The 20,870-nt window shown below is 37.7% G+C and overlaps 1 long non-coding RNA gene and 1 pseudogene across 9 annotated transcripts in view; one reads left to right on the top strand and one right to left on the bottom strand.

The window, feature by feature from the left end:
* The window catches only part of LOC129639899 (uncharacterized), a 243,309-nt gene that overhangs the window by 130,764 nt on the left and 91,675 nt on the right, over positions 1–20,870 (top strand). For 2 of the 9 annotated variants that reach the window (XR_008708658.1, XR_008708660.1), the window contains exons 4-6: positions 7,559–7,598; positions 9,323–9,531; positions 12,138–12,194. The exons of 4 other annotated variants lie outside the window; for them this stretch is intronic. This is a non-coding gene — a long non-coding RNA (uncharacterized LOC129639899). Of the gene's footprint in view, positions 1–7,558; positions 7,599–9,322; positions 9,532–12,137; positions 12,195–15,369; positions 15,512–16,344; positions 16,901–20,870 lie in introns of those variants that run through there. 3 more of the 9 variants (XR_008708655.1, XR_008708657.1, XR_008708656.1) reach the window with 3 other exon arrangements.
* Positions 12,260–13,106, bottom strand: LOC129639898 (glyceraldehyde-3-phosphate dehydrogenase-like; annotated as a pseudogene).

Here is a 20,870-nt window from a genome sequence, read left to right on the forward strand (position 1 = left end):
GGAAGGACTGATGATGAAGCTGAAACTCCAGTACTTTGGCCACCTGATGTGAAGAGCTGACTCATTTGAAAAGACCCTGATGCTGGGAAAGATTGAAGGCAGGAGGAGAAGGGGACGAGAGGATGAGATGGTGGGATGGCATCACCAATTCAGTGGAGATGAGTTTAAGTAAACTCCGGGAGTTGGTGATGGATAGGGAGGCCTGGCGTGCTGTGGTCCATGGGGTCATGAAGAGTTGGACATGACTGAGCGACTGACCTGAACTGAATTGATCTGTTCATATTTTCTATTTTTTCCTGATTCCCTCTTGGGACATTGTTTCAATGAACTTAACCATTTCTTCTATGTTGTGCACTTAATTGGTGTTTAATTTTTCATGGTGATCTCTTATGATGCTTTGTATTTCTCAGGTGTTAGTTGTAATATATTCTTTCATTTCTGATATTATTTATTTGAGCCCTCTCTTTTTTGCCTTGATGAGTTTGCCTCAAGGTTTATTTACTTTGTTTATTTTTTCAAAGAACCAGCTCTTAGTTTCATTTATCTTTTATATTGATTTTAAGGCTCTGTTTCATTTTATTCTGCTCTGAAATTATGACTTTTTTCCTTCTACTCAGTTTGGTTTTCTTTGTTCTTATCTTTCTAGTGTAAGATCTTATCTTACACTATCTTATCTTATCTTTAGGTGTTTATTTAGGTTATCTTTAGGTTATCTTTAGGTTGTTTATTTGAGACTTTTTTCCTTGTTTCCTGAGATAGACGTCCATCACTATAAACTTCCTTCTTAGGAATGCCCTTTCTGGTGTCTCGTAGATTCTAAATCACTGTGTTTCCATTTTGATTTATCCTAAGGTGTATATATATATATTTTTTTTTTTCATATTTTGACTTCTTCAATGACCTAATCATTGTTTAGTAGCATATTGTTTCAGTTCAGTTCAGATCAGTTGTTCAGTCATGTCTGACTTTTTGCAACCCCATGGACTGTAGCACACCCAGCTTCCCTGTCCATCACCAACTCTCAGAACTTACTCAAACTCGTGTCCGTTGAGTCGGTAATGCCATCCAACCATCTCATCCTCTGTTGTCCCCTTCTCCTCCTGCCTTCAATCTTTCCCAGCATCAGGGTCTTTATCAATGAATCAGTTCTTCATATCATGTGGCCAAAGTATTGGAGTTTCAGCTTCATCATCAGTCCTTCCAATGAATATTAAGGATCAATTTCCTGTAGGATGGACTGGTTGGATCTCCTTGCAGTCCAAGGGACTCTCAAGAGTCTTCTCCAACACCACAGTTCAAAAGCATCAGTTCTTCAGTGCTCAGCCTTCTTTATGGTCCAAATTTCACATCCATACATGACTACTGGAAAAACCATAGCTTGGACTATATGGACCTTTGTTGGCAAAGCAATGTCTCTTCTTTTCAATATGCTGTCTAGGTTGGTCATAACTTCCCTTCCAAGGAGTAAGCGTCTTTTAATTTCATGGCTCAGTCACCATCTGCAGTGATTTTGGGGCCCAAGAAAATAAAGTCTGTCATTGTTTCCATTGTTTCCCCATCTATTTGCCATGAGGTGATGGACTGGATGCCACAATCTTAATTTTTTAAATGCTGAATTTTAAAGCATATTGCTTAGCATCCCCAAATCTGTATTGTTTGGCAGCTTTTTTCTTATAGTTGATTTCTAGTCTCATACCATTCTCAGAAAAGATGCTTTATGTGGTTTTAGTCATCTTAAATTTATTGAAACATGATTTGTGAACTAGCGTGTAAATCTATCCTGGAGAATATTCCATGTGCATATGAAAAGAATGTGTATTCTGCTATGTTGGGATGAAATATTTCATATATATGTCTATATATAGAATTGGTATAGACTTTAAAGACTCAAGAGACAGTTTTCTACAACAGGTTAACCTGGGGTATCCTCTAATGCACATTAGGGAAGTCTCCTTTATGTACAGTTGGGAAGGTTCCCTGGAGGAGGAAATGGCAACCCTCTCCAGTATTTTTGCCTAGAGAATCCCATGGACAGAGGAGCCTGGTGGGCCACACTCCATAGGGTCACAAAAAGTCAGACACAACTGAGTGATTAATACTATACACACACACATAAATATAAAATTTAAATCCATCTGGTCTAATGTCTAATGAGTCTTTTAAGGGAAATATTTTATTAATTTTCTGTCAAGAAGTCTATCCATTGAAGTAAGTGAGCTGTTAAAGTTCCCTACTTTTATTGTGCTGCTATCACTTTCTCCCTTTATGTCTGTTAATATTTGCTTTATGTGTTTTAGTTGCTTAGACGTGTCCAGCTCTTTGTGACCCAATGTACTGTAGCCTGCCAGGCTCCTCTGTCCATGGGATTCTCCAGGCAACAATACTGGAGAGCGTTGCCATTTCCTTTTCCAGGGGATCTTCCTGACCCAGGGATTGAACCCTGGTCTTCTGCATTGCAGGCAGCTTCTTTACCATCTATTCCACCAGGGAAGCCTGTTTTATGTATTTAGCTTCTATATTGGGCACATATATATTTACAATTGTATATTCTTCTTGAAATTGCCTTTTTATCATTATGTATGGTCTTTGTCTCTTGCTAAAATCTTTGTTTTAAAGTCTCTTTTGTCTGATACAAATATTTCTATCTCAGCTTTATTTTCACTTGAATAGACTACCTTTTTCCCTCTCCTTTCAGTCTGTGTGTCTTTGTACATCTGAAGTGAGTCTCTTGTAGGCAACATATTATGTGAGTCTTGTTTTTTTTTAATACATTCAGCCACTCTATTTTGATTGGAGCATTTAGTCCATTTACACTTAAAGTAATTATTGATAGGGATGTACTTATTGGCATTTTGTTAATTATTTTATGATTGTTTATGCAGGTTTTTTTTTTGTTGTTGTTCCTTTCTATTTTTGTTCTTCTCCCTTGTGATTTGATGACTATTCTTAGTGTTATGTTTGGATTCCTTTCTATGTGTGTTTGTCTATTATAATTTTTTGGTTTATGGTTACCATGAGGTTCATGTATAACTATATATATGTGTACACACATTACACACACACACACACATATATATATATATATAAATAATTATATATATATGATTATTTTAAGTTGATCTCATAAGTTTAAACTCATTCTGATACCTCTGAATTTTTACTCTGCCCCCAATCCTTAATGTTTTTGACATGATGTTTTACTGTTTATTGTGGATATAGATTATTTTACTATCCTTGTCTTTTAATCTTCCTAGTAGTTTTATAAGTGGTTGATATCTTGTTTACACTGTATATTTGCATTTACTAATGAGATTTTTCCAATCATAATTTTCATATTTCTAGTGGTGTTATTCCCTTTTTGCTTAGTGAAGTACCTTTAACATTTCTTTTAAAGCCTGTTTAGTGCTTTAAACTTTGAACTCTTCTTAGCTTTTTTCTTTTCTGTAAACTCTCTCTGTCCTTTAAATTGGAATAATAGCCTTGCCAGTATAGTATTCTTGGCTGTAGATTTTTCCTTTTCATCACTTTGAATATATCATGCTACTCCCTTTTGGCCTGCAGAATTTCTGCTCTGAATTCAACCAAGAATACTATGGGAGTTTCTTTGTATGTAACTAGGTGCTTTCTTGATGCTTTTCAGGTTATTTTTATTTTTTTTTCCATTCCATTATAATACATGTTGATGTGAAACTCTTCAGGCTCATCTTATTTGGCATTCTCTGGGCTTCCTGGACATGGATGTCTCTTTCCTTTCCAAGATTAGTGAACTTTTCAGCTAGCATTTCTTCAAATAACTTCTTTGCCCCTTCTGCTCTCTCTTCTCTTTATTAGATCCTTATAATGTGAACATTTGTTAGACTTGATGTTGTTTCAGAAGTCTCATAAAATATCTTTATTTAATTTTCCTTTATTTTTTCCATTCAGCTTGGATGATTTCCACTATTGTCTTCCAGTTCACTGATCCATTCTTCTGTATCATTAAATTTACTGTTGATTCCATCTAGTGTATTTTTTACTTTAATTATTATATTTTTCAGCACTGCTGGTTGTTCTTAGTTTTTCCAGCTCTGTGTTACAATTTTCACTGTGTTCATATATTCTTCCAATTTCATTGAGCATCTTTATGAGCATTACCTTGAATGCTTTACTGGGTAGATTGCTTATGTCCACTTTGTTTAATTCTATTTTTGAGGGTTTTGTCTTATTCATTCATTTGAAACATATTCCTGTCTCCTCATTTTTCCTAAAACTCTATGTTTCTCCACAGTAGGTAGGTCAGTTACATTTCTCTCTTGGAGAGGTAGCCTTACATAGGAAATGTCTTGTTAGGCCCAGCACTGCACTCCTCTCTGGTCACCAGAACTATATGCTCTAGTTTGCTTCTTGTGTGTGCCCTTCTGCTTTAGTGGGGCTTATTACTGTGGACTCAATGGTAGGTGGAGCTGCTCCCAGCCTGTTTGGCTCCAGGCCCTCTCTCTAGCAATGGTTGCTGACCTGCTGGTGGGTGAGGTTGTGTCCTGGCATGGCTGGCTTCATGACCCATGGGATCCTGGGTGTGTTGCAGGCCTGCTGGTAGGCGGGGCCAGGGCCCAGCACAGTTGTGTAAATAGCTAGGGATGTTCTGGGGCTGGTGCTGTATTGTTGGTGGCTAGAATCGAGTCTCACGGTTGCTGATTGCTGGACTCCTTAGGGTACAGGACTGGTGTGGGTCCTTTGCTTAAATTACTGTTTTTCCATATATTAGGGGAATAATTAAGGAATATTCTACAATTTTGCTTTTGGCTCACTGGTAATTTATCCATTAAAATTTTTTTTTTTTTGCTCTCACAAATCCAAGTTTTGTATTAATATTGTAGAACTTTAAATTCATCTAATAATTATTTCATAAATATTTGCTTTAGACAAAATTATAATACAGATGCAGTCAAACAGTTTCTTGATAGAAAGCTACATGGAGAAAAAATAAAAAATTAACTTTAAACAGTCAACCTTATTCTTCAAATTTACATATATTTTTATCATTCCAAATAATATTTGAATTGAAAAATTCCTGATCTTTTGAGAATTTAAATTTTGTGAATTATGGTTTTTCTAGGTTACTTGAAGAACAATTTTTTCTGTATATACACAGCTACTTAGTAATGTACAATTTCATGAAAATACCAATTCTTAGTTTCTAAAAGGAAAAAAGCAAATATTGATGTTTAGCTATACCTGAACCAAAATATTATTGTATAGATCAAAACATCAAAGGTTTTGAGACTTCCCTAGTGGTCCAGTCTTTAAGACTCCACCCATGCCACTCCAGAGGGCACAGTTTCAATCTCTGGTCAGGGAATTAAGATCCCACATGCTGTGTGGTGCGGCACCCTGCCCCTAACCCAAAATAAAAAATTTACAGCTCAAAACCATAATGTTTGACTTATCTGGTGTGTTTCATATAATAAAATTGATGTTACTAAATAGTCATGATTCTAATTAAAGGCTTTGTTGATTACTCCTGTGAAGATATAACAAAGTCTCAATGTGATGTGTTCTTTGAATGTAGCAAGAAGCAAGTAATTCTGTAAGATATTGCTAAGTAACTTGTTGCATCACAAGAGCAAATTGGCAGAACTCTGAAGAGAGTAATAGTGTTCTGTGATTTTTCCCTGCAGTCAGTTTCAATTCATGCTATCAGTGACCTCATGATATCTGCTTTGTGCCAAAGTTCTACCCTAAGCAAAACTCCCATAGGAGAAACCCATAGAAAAGCCTGAAAAAGGCACCTTTCAAATGAATGCATGTTTAATAATAAAATCACAACCATATTGGCAGACCCACTGGGTCAGAGTTAGGGCTGGTAGACATGGTCCACAGAAATAAGTTGTAATTTACTGCCCCTTAGATAGAAGCTTGTTGTACCTATTTATGTCTTTGTACTTTTCAAAGTTGTATTTTTTTTTTTTTCCAATTAATTGGAGCTGTGGTAAAGTAAAAGCCCTGATCTGATTTGCTGTTAGGCTTTTTATTGACCTTTGAAAATGCCAAATAAAGAACTGCCCTGTAGGTCCAGTGGTTAAGATTGCTTCCATTGCATGGGGCACAGGTTCTATCCCTGATTGGGGAAGTAAGATCCCATATTACTTGCAGTGTGGCCAAAAAAAAAAAAAAAAAAAAAAAGCTAAATGAGAGGAAAAAAATTGCAAAGAAAGCCTGTGTACTGGGAAGCAGGTTGTGGGGAGCTACTGTCATGGAGGGTGAAAAGTCAGATATTTAGGTTCAGAACTTTACTACAGACCAGCAGTACATTTAAAAATACATTTTTGAAAGATATTAATAAGAATTCTGTTTTATTATGTTTGCCAAAGAAAATATTCTCTCTTAACTCTGGGAACTATGTTAACAACCACAATATTTAGCTAAATCTATGCAATATTTAGCTAAATCTATGTCACTAACTGCCTCTAATAGAACTACTGCATAAAAGCAGAAACATACTCATTAAATATAGCTGAAAATCATATCATTAACATGAATATCTCATGTATGAATTACTTTAATCCAAAGCAAATAAAACCTTTTCTGCAAGCAATTTATAACGTGCAAAATTTTGTTGGTGCTTATTAACAAGAAATAAACCAATTTCAATTCATTGACTGACTTAAGGTCCCACTGATGCATTTAAGGTTTGAGCTTTCTAACAGCACCTTGCCCTATACTGAGATTAAAAAAAAAAATGCATTTTTTTGTAGCCTGAACTTGTACCTTATGGGTAAGCTGAATGTGTATTACAGAATGTCAACTTTTTAGTTAAATGTATGATATGTTTCAAAAGAGAAGCTGGCTATTTTTTCTTTGTTTTTCATTTGTAATGTCCTGAACACTGAAGAAATTTTTGAAAAAATTGCTCAAGGTAAAAACCAATTTTCTTTAGTATATCTCTGAATGCCTTCACAACCAGACTCAGGCAATGGAGTTCTCTAAACCTTAATTCAAATATTCAATAATAGTTGATGTGAGTACAACCAAAATATATTTTAAAGCTAATAAAGAGTATAGTACATCTTTTGACTTGATTTTTCCCTACATAAATATTTGAAGAAATGAAGTAGCAGATCCTTATTGGCTATGTCTTCAATGTCTAATAAATATTTCGGGGCTAGGAGACCTTATTTTGGAATCCACATATTCTGGGCTTTTGTTAATTAAATTCAAATGATATGTGAATTTAGAGACAATGACATCTCTATTTTCCTTAACTTCTATCTAAAAACTAACATTTCATTTGGAAGGCAGGCAACACATCACAGCAATATTGGCAATACATATTTGTCAACAATAAGAAAGAAAGTGAAGTCATTCAGTCATGTCTGACTCTTTGTGACCCTATGGACTGTAGCCTACTAGGCTCCTCTGTCCATGGAATTTTCCAGACAAGAGTACTGGAATGGGTTGCCATTTCCTTCTCCAGTGTCAGCAATAGACAACACAGGTAATTTTGTGTCTCATAAAATTCGTTATAACTAGAGTAAAATTAAATTAACCTCATCTTATTTCAAAATTTTTATCATTTTAGAGCTGATACTAGATCTTGTTATCCAGTGTGTTAAAATGAAGTAAGTATATTACTATAATATAAAAATATATATTTTTTGATAGCTATATTTCAATATAACTTCTGTAATTTGTAGATGAGTATTTACAAATTAAATATTCATTTAAATAAATAAAGCTGAGTGCAAGAGGATAAGGGGGAGATGGAGGATGAGATGGCTGGATGGCATCACCAACTCGATGGACATGAATTTGAGCAAGCTCCGGGAGTTGGTGATGGACAGGGAAGCCTGGCGTGCTGCAGTCCATGGGATTGCAAAGAGTCAGACTTGACAGAGTGACTGAACTAGAACTAACTACATTAAACTTTCCTACTTCAAGTGGTTATTCTAAGGATATGGTGCTTAGAATCATACCTGACACAAAGTATTTGCTATTGTCACCTGCTTTTAGAGATCTTCATCATTCTACTGGATATACAGAGCACGTTCCCAAAACGTAACCACATAATATAGGATGTAATATAGCAAAAATGAACAATGAAAGTGATAGTTATTTTAAGAATCCAAAGAAAGTGATAAATTAGAGTTGTATTTCTTTAGGATGACTTCATGGAGGTAAGAGATTGGCATTAGCTGGGTTTGATGGAGGAAATCCTATGGTGTCCTCAAACTTGTAAAGTTGGATTTATCATAGTGCATGCATAGGTGCGTAGAAAATCTGGAATGGATTTTAGGACTACTTTGGTATCCCATGAGGTGTTATAAAAGCATGAATTATTTCATTGATGGTCTCAATATTTGCCTATGTGATTATTGTTGTTGCTCTCATGGAAAATTGATTTTGATCAAGAAAAGCAGTGTAGCAGCGTATGGAAAGCATAGGTACCTGAATCAACTGGCCATGGTTTTAAATCCCACTTCTACAGTTTGATGCAAATTGCTTAAATTTTTTACATTTTTTGGCATAAGATTCTGTTTACTTGCTCATTCAGCAAATATTTATTATTTATTTTGCACCAAGTACTATGCTAAGTTCTGAAGATTAAGCAAATAAGATACATAGTGAAAACTGAAACTGAAGTTGCTTAGTTGCGTCCGACTCTTTGTGACCCCATAGACAGTAGCCTACCAGGCTCCTCTGTCCATGGGATTTTCCAGGCAGTAGTACTGGAGTGGATTGCCATTTCCTTCTCCAGGGGAGCTTCCCAACCCAGGGCTCAAACCTGGGTCTCCTGCATTGCAGACAGATGCTTTACCATCTGAGCCACCAGGGAAGATACATAGACCTACATGCAATTCAGTCTCTGAAAGAGAAAATTATAAAATTATACCTACCTCATAGGGTTGTATTGAAAATTAGAAGTGTTATAAATTCATGTTGCAAAATGATAAAATGTAAATACAGCCATATATTTAAATTCTATGGCATCACGTCTAGCCTATAGTAGGTCTGCAATAAATGGTAACGGATATTATTGTTACAAACTCTTAAAGGTATTTTAAAGATTCTCAAGTGATCCTAATATAGAGACAGATCTAGAGCAGTGGTTCTCAAACTAAATTGCAATTAGAATTATTTTGGGGAGTTTATAAACTACTGATCATGGGCCCCACCCCCAGAAATTGATTTACTTGAACTCAGGAGTAGCCTGGGTGTTGGGTTTTTAAAAATCTCCTCAGGTAATTGTATATTGCAGCCATGGTTGTGCACAACTGAGAAAATACCAACTGCAAATCTGCCAAATATAATGCATTTGACTTTTTGTTTTCCTTTTCTGTCCTAGATGTTCAATGATCGTCTTTATTAGAGATTTTGACAAATGCAACTTTATAATGACAAGACTTCTCATATAACATAAAATTGGAGAAAAATAAGGAAGATGTGCCTGTTCATTTAATTATGCGTAGTGTTACAGGGATAGAATACATGGAGACAGGTTTGATTAGCAGTGCTGGAGAGCATCTGCCTGTTTACACTGTAACAGGGATTAAGGTGAGGGTGTTATGTTACTGTTGTCATCCTTGTTATCATCATTTCAGCACTGTTTATTGAGTTTTACAGCCAGAAATTAAGAAAGTGTGTGTGTATGTGTACACTTCTCATAACAACCCTGTACCTAATTTAATATTATTTAGAGAAGAGTAAAAATATATTTATGATAAATAACTTGACCATGTTTAGCAGCCTAGTTAATTTCAAAACCTGGATTTAAAACCAGTTTTGCCTGACTTTAAAACATGCATGCTTAGTTACTTTATACTGTCTAATAAAGAAAGGACACTTTACTTATATTTTAAAGTCCTTTCCTTGTTATAATCAGAAATATTCCTTCATTCTCTTGTATGTCATCTGGCTTTGAAATTGTTGCTCTTCTAGTTTTCCAGTGTATTCTATGCTTTCTTTGTGACACTTAGGCTGGCGTTCATCTCCAATTTTATCTGATATTTGTGGTGTTTAGCGAGCCTTCCAGTGCCTGCTTTACCTCTTCTTGATACCATTGTATTTAGCAGCTTTCTCCAAAGTATCTGCTTTAATTCTTAAACAAATGTAAATATGATTATTCTATATTACAAATGGTGGTAATGGTGACCGCCTTCAAAATGCCTTATGCCAGCACACCCCTGAGGCTCATATATTGTGACTATCCCGAACTTTGTTGTTAAGGTGCTCAGTCGTGTGCAACTCTTTGCAACTCCATGGACTGCAGCACGCCAGGCTTCCCTGTCCTTCACCATCTCAGATTGCTCAAACTCATGTCCATTGAGTCTATGATGCCTTCCAGCCATCTCAGCCTCTGTTGCCCCTTTCTCCTCTTACCCTCAATCTTTCCCAGCATCAGGTAAGTCAGCTCTTCACATCAGCAAGTCAGCTCTTCACATCAGATGACCAAAGTATTGGAGCTTCAGCATCAGTCCTTCCAATGTATATTCAGAGTTGATTTCCTTGAGGATATACTGATTCGATATCCTTGCTGTCCAAGGGATTCTCAAGAGTTTTCTCCAATACCGCAGTTCAAAAGCATCTATTCTTCAGTGCTCAGCTTTCTTTATGGTCCAACTCTCACATCCATACATGATTACTGGAAAAGTCATAGCATTGACTATATGGACCTTTGTCGATAAAGTGATGTCTCTGCTTTTTAATATGCTGTCTAGTTTGGTCATAGCTTTTCTTTCAAGGAGCAAGTATCTTTTAGTTTCATGGCTACTGTCACCATACACAGTGATTTTGGAACCCAAGAAAATAGTCTGTCACTGTTTCTATTGTTTCCCCATCTATTTGCCATGAAGTGATGGGACTGGATGCCATGATCTTACTTTTATGAATGTTGAGTTTTAAGCCTGCTTTTTCACTCTCCTCTTTAACTTTCATCAAGAAGCTCTTTAGTTCTTCTTCACTTTCTGCCCTAAGGATGGTGTCATCTGCATATCTGAGGTTATTGATATTTCTCCTGGCAATCTTGATTCCAGTTTGAACTTCATCCAGATCAGCAAAACCATTTTTTATAGGGTATTTCATAAAACACAGAAGATAACATATTGCTTTAGATACTTTAATGTATAATGAAGGCTTTGGGGATTTCTATTTACACTGAATTAAAGGAAGAGAATGGCAATTTAATGGTGGCAAGATTTGTTTATTCTATCCCTCTCTACTTTGGTATCAGCTATTTTAATGGTTTCCAGTGACACTAAGGGGCCAGTGACACTACCAGGCTCCTCCATTCATGGGATTTTCTAGGCAAGAGTACTGGAGTGGGTTGTCGTTTCCTTCTTCAGGGAATCTTCCCGACCCAAGGATTGAACCCAGGTCTCCCTCATTGTAGACAGACGCTTTACCGTCTGAGCCACCAGGGAAGTCCTTTCTAAAGGGTAGTATTCAAATTTAGTGGTATTCATTTTTTATAGAAAAATATGCTTAGAGAAGATCTTAAAATTGTTTATAACCCCTCTTCAATTAGATGTAACAGTTTAGAATTCTATGAGCATACTTGTCAAGTGATCTCTCTCTCCTTTTGAGGAGTATATGTGGAAACAGAAACAAACAAAGAATAGAAACAAACAGAGAATACAAACAAACAGAATATGAATGTTTCAGTAAATTCTAGGGATGGAAAAAGTTCTGTTCGTTATTGACTCCAATTCTATATACAATTGCTATTCTACATAAATGATAGTGACTTCTTTTGTAGATTTAGGCTTTGAGATTTTTCCTAATCAAGCAGGGTAGGATATATAAATAGAAGTACACACATACACACATGCACACATCATAAAAGCACAGGCCTTCAGAATCAGATTTTGATCCTATTCTTGTATCTGTAGTTGTCTAACTTCAAGTAACTTTGTTCAGTATCAGTTTTCTAATCTATAAAATGGAGATAAAATGCATCATTCAGTGGGTTAACATGAAAGGTAAACAAGACAAAAATACGCGTGTAGCAGATTGAAAATATACAGTTCAAAAGTTGGTAACAGAATTTCTCTCATGAAAAGAATTGTCTTTATTTAGAAAAGTAAAGTACTTATTTAGGCTGGGTATTTTCCATTGATGGTACATAACAAGGTAAGGCTCACTAAGTCCCTCCTCTTCTTCAGGGTTTCTGGGATGGAAAGATATGGATACTCTCAGTATGTTGGGGTGATCCAGTTGAGGTGAGTACCCCAACAGCTGAGGGCCTCTCTCACGCTCTCACCGGGGCTGGAGATCCAGGGTGTTCTTATTCCCCAGAGGCTATGTGGACCATGAGGCCCACTACTCTGTCTGTAGCCAAATTCACTGTCATACCAGGAAATGAGCTTGACAAGGTGGCTGTTAAGGGCAATGCCAGCCTCAGCATCCAGGGAGGAAGAGTGGGTGTCACTGCTAAAATTGCAATAGAAAACTTGGTTTTCAGTATAGCCTAGAATGGTCTTTAGCGAGCCTTCCAGTGCCTGCTTTACCTCTTCTTGATACCATCGTATTTAGCAGCTTTCTCCAGGAAGTGGGTCAGATCTACATCAGACACGCTGGGAATGGAGACATGGAAGGCCATGCCAGAGAACTTCCCATTGAGCTCAGGACGATCTTGCCCCAAAGCCTTTGCAGTGCCAGTGGAAGCAGGGATGATGTTCTCAGCAGTTCCTCATCCATCCCAGGACAGTTTCCCTTGGGGGCCCATCATGATCTTCTGGCTTGCAGTGATGGTGTGAGTCCCTCTACAGTGATACTGACCAGGTGTGCCAAGCAGGTGGTAGTGCACGTGGCATTTCTGACCATCTTGAGGGAGCTGTACTTATGGTTCATGCCCGTCACAAATATGGGATATCAACAGAAGGGACAGTGATGATTAGCCTTTTGGCTAACCCTTCATGTAAGCCCCAACCTTCTTGAAAGTAGTGAGGACACCAGTGGACTCTATAACATACTCAGTACCAGTGGCATTCCATTTGATATTGACAGAATCTTGCTCCTAAAAAATGAAAGTGGGCTTTCCACTGATGGCAAGCTTCCTCTTCTCAGACTGGACTGTGCCATTGAACTTGCCATGGGTGGAATCACACCAGAACATATAAACCATGTAGAGCCTGGTGGGCTACAATTCATAGGGTTGCAAAGAGTTGGACACGGCTGAAGCGACTTAGCGCACAAGGTACAGAGAAGTGAAAGTGAAAGTGTATGGAGGAGTAGGTGGTTTCAAAACGTTCAGTTAGGGTAGCCAAAGGCTCTTAAGAACATAAATAACTAATTTAAGTTCTTGCTGTTCTTGCCATGTAAGGTCAGTGAAGCAGTCATTGATGGTAATATTCACTTTATCATAGTTAAATGCAACTCTGGTGAGCAAGTGCCCAATACCGCCAAATATGTCTTGGGGACATGGCTGGCATTACATAAGGAAATATGGCTGGCTGTTGAATAGGAAGGGGCAGAGAGACTAAACTTTTTAGCTATGAAGATAAGGTCCTGAAACCAGGTTTAAGAAAAAGTACTCTTGCCTGGAAAATCCCTCGGATGGAGGAGCCTGGTAGGCTGCAGTCCATGGGGTCGCTAAGAGTCGGGCACAGCTGAGCGACTTCACTTTCACTTTTCACTTTCATGCATTGGAGAAGGAAATGGCAACCCACTCCAGTGTTCTTGCCTGGAGAATCCCAGGGATGGGGGAGCCTGGTGGGCTGCCGTCTGTGGGGTTGCACAGAGTTGGACATGAGTGAAGCGACTTAGCAGCAGCAGCAGCAGCAGCAATAGAAAATAATTAAAACTCTGCTTGAGAAGTGAATAGATTTTGTGGGTCACGAGAAGAAAGTAAAGAGATAATCAATTGAAATTATGGAATTCTAAGCTATGGAGGCTTCCCAGGTGGTGCTATTGGTAAGGAACCTGCCTGCCAATGCAGAAGACATAAGAGATGTGGGTTCAACCCCTGGGTTGGAAGATCCCCTGGAAAAGGGCATGACAACCCACCCCAGGATTCTTGCCTGGAGAATCCCATGGACAGCGGAGCCTGGTGGGCTACAATTCATAGGGTTGCAAAGAGTTGGACACGGCTGAAGCGACTTAGCTCACAAGGTATAGAGAAGTGAAAGTGAAAGTGTATGGAGGAGTAGGTGGTTCCAACACGTTCAGTTAGGGTAGCCAAAGGCTCTTAAGAACATAAATAAGTAATTTAAGTTCTTGCTGTTCTTGCCATGTAAGATTCTTCTACCTGCTCATGGTGGTGGTGGTGGTTTAGTAGCTAAGTCATGTCCGACTCTTACAACCTCATGGACTGTAGCCTGCCAGGCTCCTCTGCCCAGGAGATTCTCCAGGCAAGAATACTGGAGTTGGTTGCCATTTCCTTCTCCATCTACCTGCTCATACCTTTAGTAAAGTATGCTACACACAAAAATGCCTGTTGGAAATAATTATAAATGATTTAGTACAGAGAAGAAGAAAATATTGGTATGATATTACAGAATAAGATTCAGATGTCAGTAAAATCAGGGCCTTAAAGTCAGAAGTAAAAAAAAAAAAAAAATAGTAAACCCCTAGAAGGACAGGAATCTTGGGGAGAATGTTCAGCTCCAAAGAAGGAATAATATATGCTTAAATTAATTTATCTAAATGTAGGAAAATGTTGGATTGTACTCTAGGAGTGATTGAACTAAAGTGAGAAAAAGAATGAATAGTTTCAAATATCACCTTTTGTTTTCCCATAATTGAAATTAGTTGGTCCCTCCTTCACCCTTCCAAAGGAAAATTCATATGCATGGCTACCACCTCTAGAACACTAAGTTTCTTGAAAGTAGTCAATATTAATTGCTAGATTCCTATTGTTCATCAAGACTTAGCCTGAAATAGTTAAATGAACCACAGTGATGAAAAGCTGAATATGGTGCCCTGACAACATGAGAAGATAGAGAAAACCTGGACATGTAGTATAGACTTACTTTGCAGACATTGTGGGCTTGGTTCCAGAATGAATATTGCAATATAGCAAGTCATGAAGCATGTTTCCCAGCACACATAAAATTTATGCTTATACTATACTGTAGTCTATTAAGTGTGTAATAACATAACCGATAGGAGAAGGAAATGGCAACCCACTCCAGTGTTCTTGCCTGGAGAATCCCAGGGACGGGGGAGCCTGGTGGGCTGCCATCTATGGGGTCGCACAGAGTCGGACACGACTGAAGCGACTTAGCAGCAGTAGCAGCAACATAACAGATAAGGGGTTAATACCCAGAATATTCAAAGAATTTCTAAAATAATAACAATTTTTTTTTTCAAAATGCTGTTAATATAAAGGGAATTTGGCAGCAAAACAAAACTATAATATTTGTTTTCTTCTATTTTGCATACATGCTTGCTAAGTCGCTTCAGTCACGTCCAACTCGGCAAACTCATGGACTTTAGCCTGCCATGCTCCTCTGTCCATGGGGATTCTCCAGGCAAGAATACTGGAGTGGGTTGCCATGCCCCTCTCTACCCTGTGAGACTGAAATTATTTGTGAAGGTAAATAATGCTTTTGAGAAGATGCATTTGAAGTGGTGAATACATAGTGTGTACTTGATTTACATTCCTTTCTCTACTGGGAAGGACGTAGTGTGGACTATGGCCTTTACTATTTCTGCAAAAAGAACAAATCTTGCCTGCTTAAGTCAGAGATATGAAATTCAGCAGTGAAACGAGTATAAGATTATGATCAGCCAGATTCTTCTTTATCCTTCCTTCAGTTCAGTTCAGTTGCTCAGTCCTGTCCGACTCTGCGACCCGATGAAACACAGTATGCCAGGCCTCCCTGTCCATCACCAACTCTCGGAGTTCACTCAAACTTATGTCCATCAAGTTGGTAGTGCCATCCAGCCATCTCATCCTCTGTCATCCCCTTTTCCTCCTGCCCCCAATCCCTCCCAGCATCAGAGTCTTTTCCAATGAGTCAACTCTTCGCATGAGGTAGCCAAAGTATTGGAGTTTCAGCTTTAGCATCATTCCTTCCAAAGAACACCCAGGGCTGATCTCCTTCAGAATGGACTGGTTGGATCTCCTTGCAGTCCAAGGGACTCTCAAGAGTCTTCTCCAACACCACAGTTCAAAAGCATCAATTCTTCAGTGCTCAGCTTTCTTCACAGTCCAACTCTCACATCCATGCATGACCCCTGGAAAAAACAAAGCCTTGACTAGGAAATCCTTATTTTCAAGACTGATTTAGTTATTGCAAAAATCAGTTTCTACTTTTTCATTGCATTTAGAATTTTAAGTGTGTGTTTTTTGTTTGTTTTGACTAAAGCTAAATATTTACCTATCCTATGACTCAGCTACTCTATTCTTTGTCGTTGTTGTTTCAGTTGCCGCATCATGTTGGACTATTTCTGACCCCATGGACGGTAGCCCGCCAGTCTTCTCTCTCCATGGGATTTCCCATGCAAGAATACTGGAATGGCTTGCTATTTCCTCCTCCAAGGGATCTTCCCTACCCAGGGATCAAACTCAGGTGTCCTGCATTGGCAGGCTGAGCCACCTGGGAAGTCTGTTATTCCTATGTACATATAAATCCCAGAGAAGAGAGGACATATGTCCACTAAAAACAAGTACTGACAGCTTCTTAGCATCTTTATTCATTGTAGGGCCAAACTGGAAATAATCTAATTGCCCATCAAAAGTATAAATAAGTATAAAAAAGTATGTATAAATAAGCTGTGGTATACACTGTATAATGTTAAATAGTAATGAAAATAAAATAGTTCATTAAAATACTTGAATATTAAAAATATAACTGAGTGAAAGAAGCAGCACAAAAAATAACATTGCATAATATTATTTTTTATGAAATTAAAAAGCTGGCAAAATTAATGCATTGCAACTGAATTCAAAATAGTGATTTCTTCTGGGGAGGGTGTCTATAATGGGAAGAGAGGTATCTGGGATTAGAAGCACATGAAGGAACCTGATAGAGTATAGTTATTGTTCTATACCATCACCAGTATATGTGTCATCAGATCAGATCAGTCGCTCAGTCGTGTCTGACTCTTTGCGACCCCATGAATCGCAGCACGCCAGGCCTCCCTGTCCATCACCAACTCCCGGAGTTCACTCAAACTCATGTCCATCTAGTCAGTGATGCCATCCAGCCATCTCATCCTCTGTCGTCCACTTCTCCTCCTGCCCCCAATCCCTCCCAGCAGCAGAGTCTTTTCCAATGAGTCAATTCTTCACATGAGGTGGCCAAAGTACTGGAGTTTCAGCTTTAGCATCATTCCTTCCAAAGAAATCCCAGGGCTGATCTCCTTTAGAATGGACTGGTTGGATCTCCTTGCAGTCCAAGGGACTCTCAAGAGTCTTCTCCAACACCACAGTTCAAAAGCATCAATTCTTCGGCGCTCAGCCTTCTTCACAGTCCAACTCTCACATCCATACATGACCACTGGAAAAACCATAGCCTTGACTAGACAAACTTTGTTGGCAAAGTAATGTCTCTGCTTTTGAATATGCTATCTAGGTTGGTCATAACTTTCCTTCCAAGGAGTAAGTGTCTTTTAATTTCATGGCTGCAGTCACCATCTGTAGTGATTTTGGATCCCAGAAAAATAAAGTCTGACACTGTTTCCCCATCTATTTCCCATGAAGTGGTGGAACCGGATGCCATGATCTTCGTTTTCTGAATGTTGAGCTTTAAGCCAACTTTTTCACTCTCCTCTTTCACTTTCATCAAGAGGCTCTTTAGTTCCTCTTCACTTTCTGCCATAAGGGTGGTGTCATCTGCATATCTGAAGTTATTGATATTTCTCCCGGCAATCTTGATTCCAGTTTGTGTTTCTGCTAGTCCAACGTTTCTCATGATATACTCTGCATATAAGTTAAATAAGCAGGGTGACAATATACAGCCTTGACATACTCCTTTTCCTATTTGGAACCAGTCTGTTGTTCAATGTCCGGTTCTAACTGTTGCTTCCTGACCTGCATACAGATTTCTCAAGAGGCAGATCAGGTGGTCTGGTATTCCCATCTCTTTCAGAATTTTCCACAGTTTATTGTGATCCACACAGTCAAAGGCTTTGGCACAGTCAATAAAGCAGAAATAGATGTTTTTCTGGAACTCTCTTGCTTTTTCCATGATCCAGCGGATGTTGGCAATTTGATCTCTGGTTCCTCTGCCTTTTCTAAATCAGCTTGAACATCAGGAAGTTCACAGTTCACATATTGCTGAAGCCTGGCTTGGAGAATTTTGAGCATTACTTTACTAGCGTGTGAGATGAGTGCAATTGTGTGGTAGTTTGAGCATTCTTTGGCATTTCCTTTCTTTGGGATTGGAATGAAAACTGACCTTTTCCAGTCCTGTGGCCACTGCTGAGTTTTCCAAATGTGCTGGCATATTGAGTGCAGCACTTTCACAGCATCATCTTTCAGGATTTGGAATAGCTCAACTGGAATTCCCTCACCTCCACTAGCTTTGTTCATAGTGATGCTTTCTGTGGCTCACTTGACTTCACATTCCAGGATGTCTGGCTCTAGGTAGTCATCACACCATCGCGATTATGTGTCATAGGACTGTATGTGTCATATGTGTCATAGGACTGTACAATAATATTGCTATACTTCACTCACTTTCCAGATTTTACTCATTTTAAATTTTTAAAATATTATGAAATGAGGCCGTGACTAGAAAAACTTGGTAAATGTTGAAAGACTAGCAAATTTAAGACAATGAAAAACTTGCCAGATTTGAAGCAAATATGGTGCCTGTTTGTTAATTTCATTCATATGCTCATAACTTTGATTCTGTGACAACTTGTTTTATTGATATTATTATTGCTATTTTTATATGAAATAAGCACATTTCTACCAGTTTTCATTCCCTCATAGGAAACTTTGTGTAGCATAAATAATAATAGATTCTGGTATAGAAGATTTGAGTTTGAATACTTGTTCTCCATATACAAGCTGGTTGACTTTTACGCTATTTCAAAATTATAATTAAGTTAAATTATTCTCATTGTGTAGACAGAGAAGGCAATGGCACCCCACTCCAGTACTCTTGCCTGGAAAATCCCATGGATGGAGCTTGGAAGGCTGCAGTCCATGGGGTCGCTAAGGGTCGGACATGACTGAGCGACTTCACTTTCACTTTTCACTTTCATGCATTGGAGAAGGAAATGGCAACCCACTCCAGTGTTCTTGCCTGGAGAATCCCAGGGACGGGGGAGCCTAGTGGGCTTCCGTCTATGGGGTGGCACAGAGTCAGACACGAGTGAAGTGACTTAGCAATAGCAATAGCAATAGCATTGTGTAGAAGAGGAGAAAAAAATTCCTCTAATTAGAGTGCCTTAAGATGAATAGTATAAACATATTGATATTTTTTCCAGTCTTTTTTTTTTGTACATTATATTTTACTTAGCCATTATACTTTGTATTTAATGCTGTAATGGATTTCAATTTACATTTTTAGCATAATCACTTTGACGTGTCACTCAGCAGCCATTGCAATTAATATTTTTGTTTCATATACTTCTATAACTACCATTTCAAAATCATCACATGACCACATTTTCTTTTTTTGCTTTTTGCAGAGACCTTAATATATTCTGATATTTTCTTGCTTATTTATATGTTTAATTTTATCTCTGACTCTCCCCATATGAATGTAATTTTCATGAGAGAGAATGCTTTGTGTGTCTAGTTCAATGTATGATACAGGTGTAAAAATATTTTTTTACCTATTTAAATTTTAATTACTTGCTAAAAAAATAATCCATTGACTAGAAATATATTTATCCATTCCTTTTTTTGAAACAATTGTAAAAAAACACTTTAATCAACACCTTATAGCTCTCTATTTTACAATATTTCACAGAAGTGAATAGATATATTTATATCATAGGGCATGAATTTTGAAATAAGCAAGTCAGTAAACTTTTAAAAATTTCAGTGTCATTTGTGAAAAAATATAAAAATTTATAGCAATATCATCATCTGAGCTTGTTGAGATGTTTAAATGAGGTAATTGAAGGGAGGTGCCTTGTGAATTCTACAGTAATATATTCATGAAAGAACTATTATTATATCTTGACAGTGCTTATGAGCATATATTAATTTTTATATGTGATATTTATTATGTAATTTAACTATGATACTGCAATATGGAAGAATCACTCAGGATACCACGCTTGAAGAAATCTTAACACTACTGCCTAATAAAGTTATGGGTAGAGCAGGAGTCCATGTTATAAAGTAGTGTGTACTTCTTTATAAGAAGCACTAGAGTTTAAATACATGCTGTGTGTGAACAAAAGCCAAACTGATAAGATAGCTCTGTGTAACTAGTGCTGGTATACGTACTAAGTCCTATGGCTTATAGGAAAGAGTAATAGGATGTTACTGTTGGGGCCATAGGAATGAGTGGGTAGGATTGGAATGATGTAGGAATAGGGAAATGTGATTATTTAAATTTTTGTTCACAGTGTTAGCTGAAAAATTATTTTTCAGTCTGAAGTACTGAGAGTTAGAAGGTTTGAATTAAAAATAATAGACATATTGGAAATAAAGTTGCTATGTACAAAAAAATAACAGATGTATGTGAGAAATGAAGAGGAAAGGTTGACAGGTTTGGGTAACTTATCATTATATAAGGGATGAGCAAAATGAATGAGTTTCCCATCCTCATTTGAGAGAATCATTATGTTCAAGGGAATATGAGGAAGTAACTAGGTAACTGAAGGGCATTCATAGAAATGTTCATAAGGCAATTTATATTAAGAAACTTGAGCTCTGAAGATAGGATAGGTCAAGTCTATATATCTAGAGAAGATAATTGAAGGTATGAGATGGAATTCACCACGGTAAGTAGTTTAGAACAGTAATTCCGTGGTTAGGAACT

This window comes from Bubalus kerabau, chromosome X, assembly GCF_029407905.1.
Source record: "Bubalus kerabau isolate K-KA32 ecotype Philippines breed swamp buffalo chromosome X, PCC_UOA_SB_1v2, whole genome shotgun sequence".
NCBI classification, from domain to species: Eukaryota; Metazoa; Chordata; class Mammalia; order Artiodactyla; family Bovidae; genus Bubalus; species Bubalus kerabau.